Source organism: Sus scrofa, unplaced genomic scaffold (assembly GCF_000003025.6).
Source record: "Sus scrofa isolate TJ Tabasco breed Duroc unplaced genomic scaffold, Sscrofa11.1 Contig794, whole genome shotgun sequence".
Lineage (NCBI taxonomy): Eukaryota > Metazoa > Chordata > Mammalia > Artiodactyla > Suidae > Sus > Sus scrofa.
In genome coordinates, this window is record NW_018085313.1 from 91,672 (window position 1) to 104,070 (window position 12,399).

Sequence of the window (12,399 nt, forward strand, 5' to 3'; positions counted from 1 at the left end):
TGATTAAGGTTTTATAGTTCTCGGCATATAGGTCCTTTACCTCTTTGGTTAGGTGTATTCCGAGGTATTTGATTTTGTGAGGTACAATTTTAAAAGGTATCGTATTTTTGTATTCCTTTTCTAATGCTTCATTGCTGGTATACAGAAATGCAACTGACTTCTGAATGTTAATCTTATATCCTGCCACTTTGCTGAATTTATTAATCAGTTCAAGGAGTTTTGGGGTTGAGTCCTTAGGGTTTTCTAGGTATAGAATCATGTCATCTGCATACAGTGACAGTTTGATCTCTTCTCTTCCTATATGGATGCCTTTGATTTCTTTTGTTTGTCTAATTGCTGTGGCTAAGACTTCCAAAACGATGTTGAAGAGCAGTGGTGAGAGTGGGCATCCCTGTCTTGTTCCAGATTTGAGTGAGAAGGCTTTCAGTTTTTCCCCATTGAGGATTATATTTGCTGTGGGTTTATCATAAATGGCTTTGATTATATTCAGGAATGTTCCCTCTATACCCACTTTGGCGAGGGTCTTGATCATGAATGGATGTTGAACTTTGTCAAATGCTTTTTCTGCATCTATTGAGATGATCATATGATTTTTGACTTTTTTCTTGTTAATGTGGTGTATGATGTTGATTGATTTGCGTATGTTGAACCATCCTTGTGAACCTGGGATGAACCCAACCTGGTCATGGTGTATAATTTTTTTGATATGTTGTTGGATTCGGTTGGCTAAGATTTTGTTGAGAAGTTTTGCATCTATATTCATCAATGATATTGGGCGATAGTTTTCTTTTTTGGTGGTATCTCTGCCTGGTTTTGGAATGAGGGTGATGGTGGCCTCATAGAATGTCTTTGGGAGTATTCCTTCTTCTTCAACCTTTTGAAAGAGTTGAAGGAGGATGGGCACCAATTCCTCTTTATATGTTTGATAGAATTCACCTGTGAAGCCATCTGGTCCTGGGCTTTTATTTGTAGGGAGTGATTTTATGACCTCTTCAATTTCATTTCTAGTGATTGGTCTGTTCAGTTGGTCTGTTTCTGCTTGATTCAGTTTTGGCAGGCTGTAAGATTCTAGAAAATTGTCCATTTCTTCCAGATTGTCAAACTTATTGCCATATAGTTGTTCATAGTATTCTCTTATGGTTTTTTGAATTTCTGCTGTATCCGTTGTGATTTCTCCTTTTTCATTTATAATTTTGGTGATTTGGGTTCTTTCTCTCCTCTTTTTAGTGAGTCTGGCCAGGGGTTTATCAATTTTGTTCACCTTTTCAAAGAACCAGCTCTTGGTTTTATTAATTTTCTCTATTGTTTTTTGAGTCTCTATTTTATTGATTTCTTCTTTGATCTTTACAATTTCCTTCCTTCTGCTGACTTTAGGACTTCTTTGTTCTTCTTTTTCTAATTCATTTAGGTGGAGGGTTAAGTTGTCAATTTGGGATCTTTCTTCTTTTTTGAGAAAGGCCTGGATTGCTATAAATTTCCCTCTGAGCACTGCTTTCGCAGCATCCCATAGATTTTGAGAGGTTGTGTCTTCATTATCATTTGTTTCAAGATAGTTTTTAATTTCCTTCTTGATTTCCTCATTGACCCATTGGTTTTTTAGTAGCATGTTGTTTAGTCTCCATGGAGTAGGTTTTTTCTCTTTCCTTTTCCCATGGTTGATTTCTAATTTCATGGCATTGTGGTCAGAGAAGATACTTGAGATAATTTCTATGCTCCTAAATTTATTGAGATTCGCTTTGTGTCCCAATATGTGGTCGATTCTTGAGAATGTTCCATGAGCATTTGAGAAGAATGTGTATTCTGACTTTTTTGGATGTAGTGTCCTGAAGATATCAATTAAGTCTAACTTTTCTATTGTTTCCTTTAGGATCTCTGTTGCTTTATTGGTTTTCTGTCTAGAGGATCTGTCCATTGATGTGAGGGGGGTATTAAGGTCTCCTACTATGATTGTATTCTCATCAATATCTCCCTTTATGTCTGTTAATATTTGTTGTATGTATCTGGGTGCTCCTATGTTTGGGGCATATATGTTGATGATAGTAACATCCTCTCCTTGGATGGATCCCTTAATCATTAAATAGTGTCCTTCTTTGTCTTTCTTTATGTCTTTTGTTTTAAAGTCTATTTTGTCTGATATGAGCGTTGCAACTCCTGCTTTTCTGTCATGTCTATTGGCATGAAATACTTTTCCCCAGCCTTTCACTTTCAATCTATATGTATCTTTTGTCCTAAGGTGAGTTTCTTGTAGGCAGCATATTGAAGGTTTTTGCCGTTTTATCCACTCAGCCATTCTGTGTCTTTTGATTGGGGCATTCAGTCCATTGACATTTAAGGTGATAATTGATAGATGATTATTTATTGCCATTTGATCCTCGTGTTCCAGTTGATTCTATGGTTCTCCATTCTTCTTTTTTTTTTTTTTTTTTTGGTTGGATGGTCTCCTGTTATTATCTGCTTGAGTGTATTTTTTTTTTTCATTTTTTGCAAATGCAATATTTGGTTTTGGCTTGTGGTTGCCCTGTTTTTTAAGCATGCTAACCCCTTCCCATAATTGTGTGTTTTAGCCCGATGGTCCTGTAAGTTCAAACACTTCATTATTATATTAAAATTAAGAAGAGAGACATACATACAAACAAAAAGGATTATTTACCTCCTAACATCCCTTGCCCACATTTTATGGTTTTGATGACTCTTTTATTTTTTTCTTTTTAATTTTATTTTGTTTGAAGCATGTTCATGATTAAATCTGTATGCTGGCTTATTTGAGTGACTGCTCTCTGATTGTATCTTCCTCAGTCCTAGTTCTTCCTCTTCTTCTTCTTCTTCTTTTTTTTTTTTTTTCTTTTCTTTTTTCTTCCCTTTCCTTCCTTTCTTTTTGGTTTAGAGAAGCCCTTTCAATATTTCCTTTAACCTGGGTTTTGTGTTGCTGTATTCTTTAAGTTTTTGTTTGTTGGAAAAAATTTTTATTTCCCCTTCTATTTTAAATGATATTCTTGCTGGATAAAGTATTCTAGGTTGCATATTTTTTCCTTTGAGCACTTTAAATATCTCTTGCCATTCCCTCCTGGCCTGTAGTGTTTCTGTAGAGAAATCAGCTGATATTCTTATGGGGGTTCCCTTGTAGGTAACATTCTGTTTTTCTCTTGCTGCCTTTAGGATCCTCTCTTTATCACTAACTTTTGCCATTTTTATTATGATGTGTCTTGGTGTGGGTCTGTTTGGGTTCAGTTTGTTTGGGCCCTCTGTGCTTCTTGTATCTTGAATCCAGTATCCTTTAGATTTGGGAAGTTTCCATCGATAATTTCTTCAAATATATTTTCCATTCCTTTATCTTTTTCTACTCCTTCTGGAATTCCTATTATGCGTAGATTGGCCCGTTTTATATTATCTCTTAGGTCTCTTATATTGCTTTCCAGTTTTTTGATTCGGTTTTCTGTCTGTTGACCAGATTGAGTGATTTCCATTATTCTATCTTCCATATCACTGATTCGTTCTTCTGCATTATTCATTCTGGTTTTTACTGCCCCTAGTTCAGTTTGCATCTCTGCAAATGAATGTTCTAGTTTTTCTTGGCTCCTCCTTATATTTTCTAGCTCCTTTCTGAGGGTATCTGCATTGCTGTTCATATCTTCTCTTAATTCCTTCAGTATTTTCACTATTTCTCTTTTGAACTCCAGGTCTGTCAGACTGCAGAGATCAGTTTCATTGTTGACTGTTTTAGGTGAGTTCTCCTGTTGGTTTGACTGGGGGTGGTTTCTCAGCTTCTTCATCTTGCTTGTTGTCTTCTTTCTCCTGAGGGAGTTGTACTCTCCGTTATCGGGTAGTGTTTGCCTTGTCACTGCCCTGGAATATTTCCTGAGGGCTGTCGTTGTTGGTCAATCTTTTTTTGAGGCAGTGTGGCTTTTCTGGAGTGTTGATGGGACTAACAGTGTTTCTTTGAAGCAAAGGAGGACTTCCTGAGGGCAGACAGGACTGGGAGGTCCACCCCACGATGGTAGCAGATTTCACTTGGTTCTCAGCACCCCCTGGGGTCTTGGGCGGGTAGCGGGGCCCTTGGAGACTCAAGAGGTTCCTCCCCAGGGCAGCCCGACTCAGAAAGACCGTCTGAGTTCTTTTCCCGATTCCGCCAGGCTTGTTGCAGCTTTTCTGGGCTGCAGGGGGTCCTGCCTGGAGCTGGCAGTCCTATGCAGCTGGTTCACTAGGTCTCAGCACCCCTTGGGGTCTTGGGCGGGTAGCAGGGCCCTTGGAGACTCAAGAGGCTCCTCCCCAAAACAGCCCGACTCAGAAAGACCGTCTGAGATCTTTTCCTAAGTCGGCCAGGCTTGTTGCAGCTTTTCTGGGCTGCAGGGGGTCCTGCCTGGAGCTGGCAGTCCTATGCAGCTGGTCCACTAGGTCTCAGCACCCCTTGGGGTCTTGGGCGGGTAGCAGGGCCCTTGGAGACTCAAGAGGCTCCTCCCCAGGGCAGCCCGACTCAGAAAGACCGTCTGAGATCTTTTCCCGATTCGGCCAGGCTTGTTGCAGCTTTTCTGGGCTGCAGGGGGTCCTGCCTGGAGCTGGCAGTCCTATGCAGCTGGTCCACTAGGTCTCAGCACCCCCTGGGGTCTTGGGCGGGTAGCAGGGCCCTTGGAGGCTCAAGAGGCTCCTCCCCAGGACAGCCCGACTCAGAAAGACCGTCTGAGATCTTTTGCCGATTCGGCCAGGCTTGTTGCAGCTTTTCTGGGCTGCAGGGGGTCCTGCCTGGAGCTGGCAGTCCTATGCAGCTGGTCCACTAGGTCTCAGCACCCCCTGGGGTCTTGGGCGTGTAGCAGGGCCCTTGGAGACTCAAGAGGCTCCTCCCCAGGACAGCCCGACTCAGAAAGACTGTCTGAGATCTTTTCCCGATTCGGCCAGGCTTGTTGCAGCTTTTCTGGGCTGCAGGGGGTCCTGACTGGAGCTGGCAGTCCTATGCAGCTGGTCCACTAGGTCTCAGCATCCCTTGGGGTCTTGGGCGGGTAGCAGGGCCCTTGGAGACTCAAGAGGCTCCTCCCCAGGACAGCCCGACTCAGAAAGACCGTCTTAGATCTTTTCCCAATTCGGCCAGGCTTGTTGCAGCTTTTCTGGGCTGCAGGGGGTCCTGACTGGAGCTGGCAGTCCTATGCAGCTGGTCCACTAGGTCTCAGCACCCCCTGGGGTCTTGGGCGTGTAGCAAGGCCCTTGGAGACTCAAGAGGCTCCTCCCCGGGGGAGCCCGTCTCAGAAAAACCGTCGGAGAATTAGGTCGATCTATTCACGGCCTGGCTAGGCTTGTTCTAGCTTTTCTGGGCTGCAGGCCTTTTCTAGGGGGCTGGTGGTGTTTGGTGCTGCTCTGTGGAAGTGTAGCCCCTCCAAAGGGCAAGCAGGCCTGTGCAGGGAGAGCCCCTGCGGTGGTAGGCTTCAGGCAATTGTTGAGGTCAGCCCTCCTGGATGGCAGGCAGCCCCAGATTCGGCGAGAGCATAGGGGGTGGCGGGGTGGGGGGAGGGAATGCACTGGGAAGCACAGCTTTCTGCTAGCTAGCGGGCCTGTAAGCTTGCTGTGGCGTGGGGGGTATTCTATGGGGACCCACCCCTTCTTCTCTCCCCTCCCCAGCACGGGCGCAGACCAGGCTCTTCTCCCAGGTTCCCTCTGAGGCGGCTTTCCACTTCCCCGCCCCTAGAGTATTGCTCCCTTCCTCTGCGACAGCTTTGTTTTCTAGTCTCCCAGGCAGTCTCTGCCCCGTCAAATGGTTTAGAGACCTCCCAAGCAGTTTCCGCTCTTCCCCGCCCCCCTAGCCCGGGGACTAATCTCTGGAGCTGAGGTCTCGGTGCCCAGCCCCCCCACCAGGCGTCCCCCGGCCCTTTCTTGGGGACTAACCTTCGGAGGCGAGGTCTCGGTGCCCAGCCCCAACCCAGGCGTCCCCCGGCCCCCTCTCGGGGACCAACCTTCAGAGCTGAGGTCTTGGTGCCCAGCCCCCACCCAGGCGTCCCCCAGCCCTTTCCCGGGGACTAACCTCTGGAGCCGAGGATTCGGTGCCCAGCCCCCACCCAGGCGTCTCAATTTTTGCTGACTGTGCCCGTAGTTCAGATGGTCTGTTGGGTTCTTGATCTTTTTTCCGTACTCCGACTTACTGCTACACTCTTCTCTGCATCTGGAGATTCCTCCGGTTCGTTTGATCTTTCGCCCGGTAGGAGACTTTCCAGGGTGCGGGATCCCTTTCTCCTCCGCAGTTCCCTTTCGGGAGCGCCCGTCCCGCTCGGATTCACCTTCTCTCACTCTCCTCTTTTCTCCCGTTCTGCCCAATAATGTCACGAACTTCTTGCCGTTATTGGAGTTTAGGTTCCTCTGCCAGCGATTGGTTGTTGTTCTGTGCGAGTCATTTCTTCTGTAGATGTGCTTTTTTTGTTGTGTTTGTGGGAGAGGGCGAGCATGTCCCCCTACTCCTCTGCCATCTTGTCCTCTCACATTGCAAATTTTAAAACTGCTAAAACGTAAATCTTAGGAGGTGAAAGACTTATATGCTGAGAACTAGAAAACATTAATCAAGGCAATTAAAGAGGAGTCAAAGAAATAGAAAGATAGTCCATGTTCCTGGGTTGGAAAAATTAATATTGTAAGAATGGCTATACTACCCAGAGCAATCTACAGGTTCAATGCAATCCCTATCAAATTACCCATGACATTTCCACAGAACTAGAACAAACTATCCAAACATTTATATGGAACCACAAAAGACCCAGAATTGCCCAAGCAATCCTGAGGAATGAAAACCAAGCAGGAGGCATCGCTCTCCCAGACTTCAGGCAATATTACAAGCCACAGTCATCAAGATGGTGTCGTACTGGTACCACAACAGACATACAGACCAATGGAACAAAATAGAGAACCCAGAAATAAACCCAGATACCTACAGTCAATTAATAAGTCCACAAATACCAAATGCTGGATGGGGTGTGGAGAAAAGGGAACGTTCCTGCACTATTGGTGGGAATGTAAGCTGGTAGAACCACTATGGAGAACATTATGGAGGTACCTTAGAAAACTCTACATAAAACTACCATATGACCCAGCAATCTCACTCTTGGGCATATATCCAGACAAAACTTTCCTTAAAAAAAGACACATGCACCCGCGTGTTCATTGGAGCACTATTCACAATAGCCAAGACATGGAAACAACCTAAATGTCCGTCAACAGATGAATGGATTAGGAAGATGTGGTATAGATATACAATGGACTACTACTCAGCCATAAAAAGAACAAAATGAGGCCATTTGCAGCAACACGGATAGAACTAGAGAGTCTCATCTTGAGTGAAGTAAGTCAGAAAGACAAAGACAAATACCATATGATATCATTTATATCTGGAATCTAATATATGGCACAAATGAACCTTTCCACAAAAAAGAAAATCATGGACATGGAGAACAGACTTGTGGTTGCCAAGATGAAAGGGGAGGGAGGGAGTGGGATGGATTAGGATTTGGGGTTAATAGATGCAAACTATTGCCTTTGGAATGGATAAGCAATGGGATCCTGCTGTATAGCGCTGGGAACTCTGTCTGGGCACTTATGATGGAGCATGATAATGTGAGAAAAAAGAATGGATACATGTATGTTTAACTGGGTCACCTTGCTGTACAGTAGGAAATTGATAGAAACTGTAAACCAGCCCTAATAGAAAAAATACAAATCATTATAAATGAAAAAAAAGAAAGAAAATAAATCTTAAAGACCTTATCACAAAGAAAAAAAATTGTAACTTTGTACAGTGACCAATGGTAGCTAAATTTACTGTGATCATTTTGCAATGTATGCAAATGTCAAATCATTATGTTATATACCTGAAATTAATGCGTCATTGTATGTCCATCATGCTTCAATTTAAAAATCATGAGAATAAATGAAACACTTAAAAGGGAAAAAGTGAGGGAGTTCCCTTCATGGCTCAGTGGTTAACAAACCCGACTAGGATCCATGAAGGTGTGGGTTCAATCCCTGGCCTCACTCAGTGGGTTAAGGATCCAGCATTACCATGAGTTGTGTTATAGGTCACAGACACAGCTAGGATCTGGCATTGCTGTGGCTGTGGCATAGGCCAGCAGCTATACAGCCTGGGAACTTCCATATGCTGCAGGTGGGGCCCTAAAAAGCAAAAAAGAAAAAGGATGGGGGAAATGAATAAAATAATAAAATAAAATTAAGTTTCAGTGTTTGGGGAAATCAACTTATTTTAAAACAAACCTAGCAATAGAGGAGACTTGCTACCAACCTATATTCAGTAGGTAATTGTACATAAGAAGCATTTCCATGGAGAACCCAGTCCCAAGGAACTTTGCTAACTCATCTGGGATAAGCGTAAATGGGCTGTTTGAAAATAATGCCCAAGAGTCTCAGGATTATAATAAATTGCACATTCGCAAAGCACTCTCAATATTATCTACTATTGTCTTCCTAATAAGGGCTTTTTTCGTTCCAAAGATCATGCCTAAATAGTCATCCGTGTACTATAGGGTTCTCTGTCATTCTCTGAAAGTTTGAAAAATTCAAGTGTGTTCCTTCATAATTCCTTTTCTTAAATTATTTTTATCAACATAAGGTAAGTAAAATGACATTTGATTTAAAAACTACCCATTCTTAGGGAAGGTTGAAATGTATGTATATGATAGTGCTAAATATACATAGGGAAATCAGAGCATTTCATTTCTGGAAGTCTCCTCTAAACTTTGGAAATAATTAGTTTGTTGCCCATAGAAAGCAACTACATTTTTTTTCTTTGTAATCAGATTCTCTCAGTCTATCATCTAAAACTGTCTTAAAAGCATGTAAATTTTAGTAAACACTATATCTGAAAGATATTAAATAACTGAATGAAATGTATAGCCTTCAATCAATTATGTGAGCTATTTAAATACGCAGTAAAAATTTGGTGGATTAATTTGTCCATGTTTTATCTAGATTGTTTTAAAGTCAGATAAAAATCTCACTTATTCTATAACATTTTCCTAAACATACATTAAAAATAACTGTAAATATAAATAAAATACTGTGTGATGAAAATGATGTATAAAAAGATACAATAGTGGAGAGACAAAACTTTAAAAAATCACAGATAGGAATTCCCTGGTGGCCTATCAGTTAAGGATCTGGCGTCACCACTGCTGTGGCTTAAGTCAATAGATGGGTGAGGAGTTCCCGTCGTGGCACAGTGGTTAACGAATCCGACTAGGAATCATGAGGTTGCGGGATCGGTCCCTGCCCTTGCTCAGTGGGTTAACGATCCGGCGTTGCTGTGAGCTGTGGTGTAGGTTGCAGATGCGGCTCGGATCCCGCGTTGCTGTGGCTCTGGTGTAGGCCGGTGGCTACAGCTCCGATTCAACCCCTAGCCTGGGAACCTCCATATGCCGCGGAAGCGGCCCAAGAAATAGCAACAACAACAATAACAACAACAAAAAAAAAAGACAAAAAAAAAGACAAAAAAAAAAAAAATAGATGGGTGAGAACTTCCATGTACCTTGGGCACAGCCAAAAGAAATAAAAAAAATCCAGATAAACCATTCCCTATGCAGTTAAATAAGGATGTGAAGTCACTGGTAAATCAAAAATTGGAAAAAAAGCAGATTAAAAATTGGATAAAGAAGTCATGGTATACAAGAATTAAAAGTAATGAAATATCATGAGAATGACATAGAAAAGATCAGAGATCTAGCACAGAATTAAAGAGCTTACATATAATCTATGGAACCTTGCAATCTGAATTTATAGTTTCACAATCTCAGTAACTCATTTAAGGAATTGATAACTTTTTGATCTTTAGAAGCTCCCATAGTTATTAGCAGACAATAGCGATGAATGATTAACAATATCTTAAAATACGGATACTAAAATTTCCTTTGTCATAAGGTTTGGGGATAAGTACTAAATGATTTGTGGGTGTAAATGCTTACTTTAGTGTTTGGCATAAAGGCCCCTTAAGGATTAGTTGGAATTATTATTATATTACCTCATTGTACACAACAGACCTAGGGTTATTTTGGAATTAAGAGCCATAGTGATATCTTAGCCCTGAGGAGCTTTGTGTGACACCTCACACGATGGATTTGAGAACTTAGAGAAACAGAGTATGTGAAAATTGTGCCTTGTAAGCCTACATGTTGCCCCTAAACTTTTAAGTCTCTGGTCCTCAACGGAAATATTTTCCTCCTATACCAGTTCCCTGGACATAAATGTTGTATTTGTAGCTACATACAATTAAGTAAAGCATTGATAAAAGACCAAGGTCTTACATAAAAATAACATAAGTCCCCCGATAAAGAAAAACTCCTACAAGATAGGTAATAAAATTTGACATGAAAAATCAACTGCGTGGTTTGAACGAAGTAGTTATGCAAGAAAACAGATATCCAACAACAAATGTTTGAGTTGGGGGAAACATGTTTATAGCTAAATTCTCTCAGTTTATACTTCAGCCAGCTGTCATCAAAGTGTTTAAGTTTCTTGCTCAATTCTAAATGACCAAGATGGATTTAAATATTAAAAGCCTTCTTAGTCCCCTTGGGATGATGTAATTATTCGATTATAATAATACACTTGCATCTGGACAAGCCTATCTTGATGATGCCTAAGGGCTAGGTTTTCTCCACCTCCTCCTTGTGCTAGAGCTAACTGCACGCTTTTATTCTTCTTAACATTTCAGTAAGGCCTTGTAGCAGGGATTCAAAAAAAGACCTATCTGAATCCTAAGACCCAGCCACATCTACTTTATTGGTCACCTGAGATAGGAACAAATAAACTTCATTTTAACTGCCTCCTTAGCTGATATTTCTGCAAATCAAAGTATAAAAGCATTACTTTGGAGCATCTGAAACACAGTCGCTTCTGCTTGGCATTCAATCCTTACCATAGCCCAAGGACATGCTCATTGTCATCTTTATCACACAGAGTAGTAGATTCCATTTCAGAAAGGTTCGGTTACTTGCTTAAGGTAGCTGTCTTTATGCTGTAGGGTCATGAGGAGAAATTAAGTCCCCTGGTGTCACATCTTTTAATTATCCTCCCCCACCCACCCAAGTGACTGCACCCAGTCTTCTATGAATGGATGATTAATTGTATGCATATACTCCCACTATACACAATTGTGTTTGTCATTTCTCAAAATCTTTCTACCTTTCCTGCCACTGCTCTGATACAGGGGACGCAAACTGCAGATAATGGAACGAATTAACAAAAGCCATCCAGAAGAGTTTATTCTACTAGGCTTTGCAGATCGTCCCTGACTGGAGCTTCCTCTGTTCATTATTCTGCTTCTAACATACCCCATGGCCATGGTGGGAAACATAGCCATCATTCTGGTGTCCACCTTAGACTCCCGTCTGCACAGCCCCATGTATTTCTTCCTCACCAACCTCTCCTTTCTGGACATGTGCTACACCACAAGCATTGTCCCTCAGTTGCTGTTTCACCTGGGAGGATCTGAGAAGACAATCAGCTATCTGGGCTGTGCCGTTCAGCTTTATTTCTTCCACATAATGGGAGGCACAGAATGTCTGCTTTTGCTCTTATGTCTTTCGATCGCTACGTGGCCATCTGCCAGCCTCTGCACTACACCCTCATCATGAATCGGTGCACCTGTATTCTACTGGTGGCCACTGTGTGGCTGGGTGGAATGACCTACGCTGTCTCAGAGGCCACTGTCACATTACACTTACCACTGTGTGGTCACAACACACTGGATCACTTGGTATGTGAGATTCCTGTTCTGACAAAGGCCGCCTGTGGTAAGAAGGGTGCCAATGAGCTCACACTCTCTGTGGTTTGCATTTTCATGTTAGCTGTGCCACTATGCTTCATTCTTGCTTCCTATGCTTCTATCGGACATGCTGTATTTAAGATTAAATCTTCGGAGGGAAGAAAAAAAGTCTTTGGCACATGTTCCTCCCATCTCACTGTAGTTTTCTTCTTTTATGGCCCAGCCATTAGCATGTACCTTCAGCCCCCTTCCTCCATCTCTACAGACCAGCCCAAGTTCATGGCTCTCTTCTATGGAGTGGTGACTCCTACACTCAATCCTTTCATCTACACTCTGAGGAACAAGGATGTAAAGGGTGCCTGGGGCAACCTGGTGAGGAGAGTTTTCACTTCCAAGTGATAGTTCGCAGACATCGAATGACATTATTTGACAAGTGAGTAGGTACATAGGAGTTTCTCTGACAAATCATTCTCATCTCATTTTTCCTCAGATCATGTTATTCTTCTTGCAAAATATGTCATATTTCTAATGCTCTTTCTAATGGTGTTAGACAAGGGTGATACTTGGCTAGTATACACCAGTTAGGCCAATCCGTGGAAATACACTACAAATAGTCTACACTGGTTAATACATACTGAAATAGTAACTATGTCAAACAG

The 12,399-nt window shown here is 42.3% G+C and overlaps 1 pseudogene; it reads left to right on the top strand.

Annotated features, from left to right (window-relative positions):
• Window positions 1-11,201: 11,201 nt before the first annotated feature.
• LOC100519261 lies at window positions 11,202-12,139 on the top strand (annotated as a pseudogene).
• The last annotated feature ends 260 nt before the right edge of the window (window positions 12,140-12,399 follow it).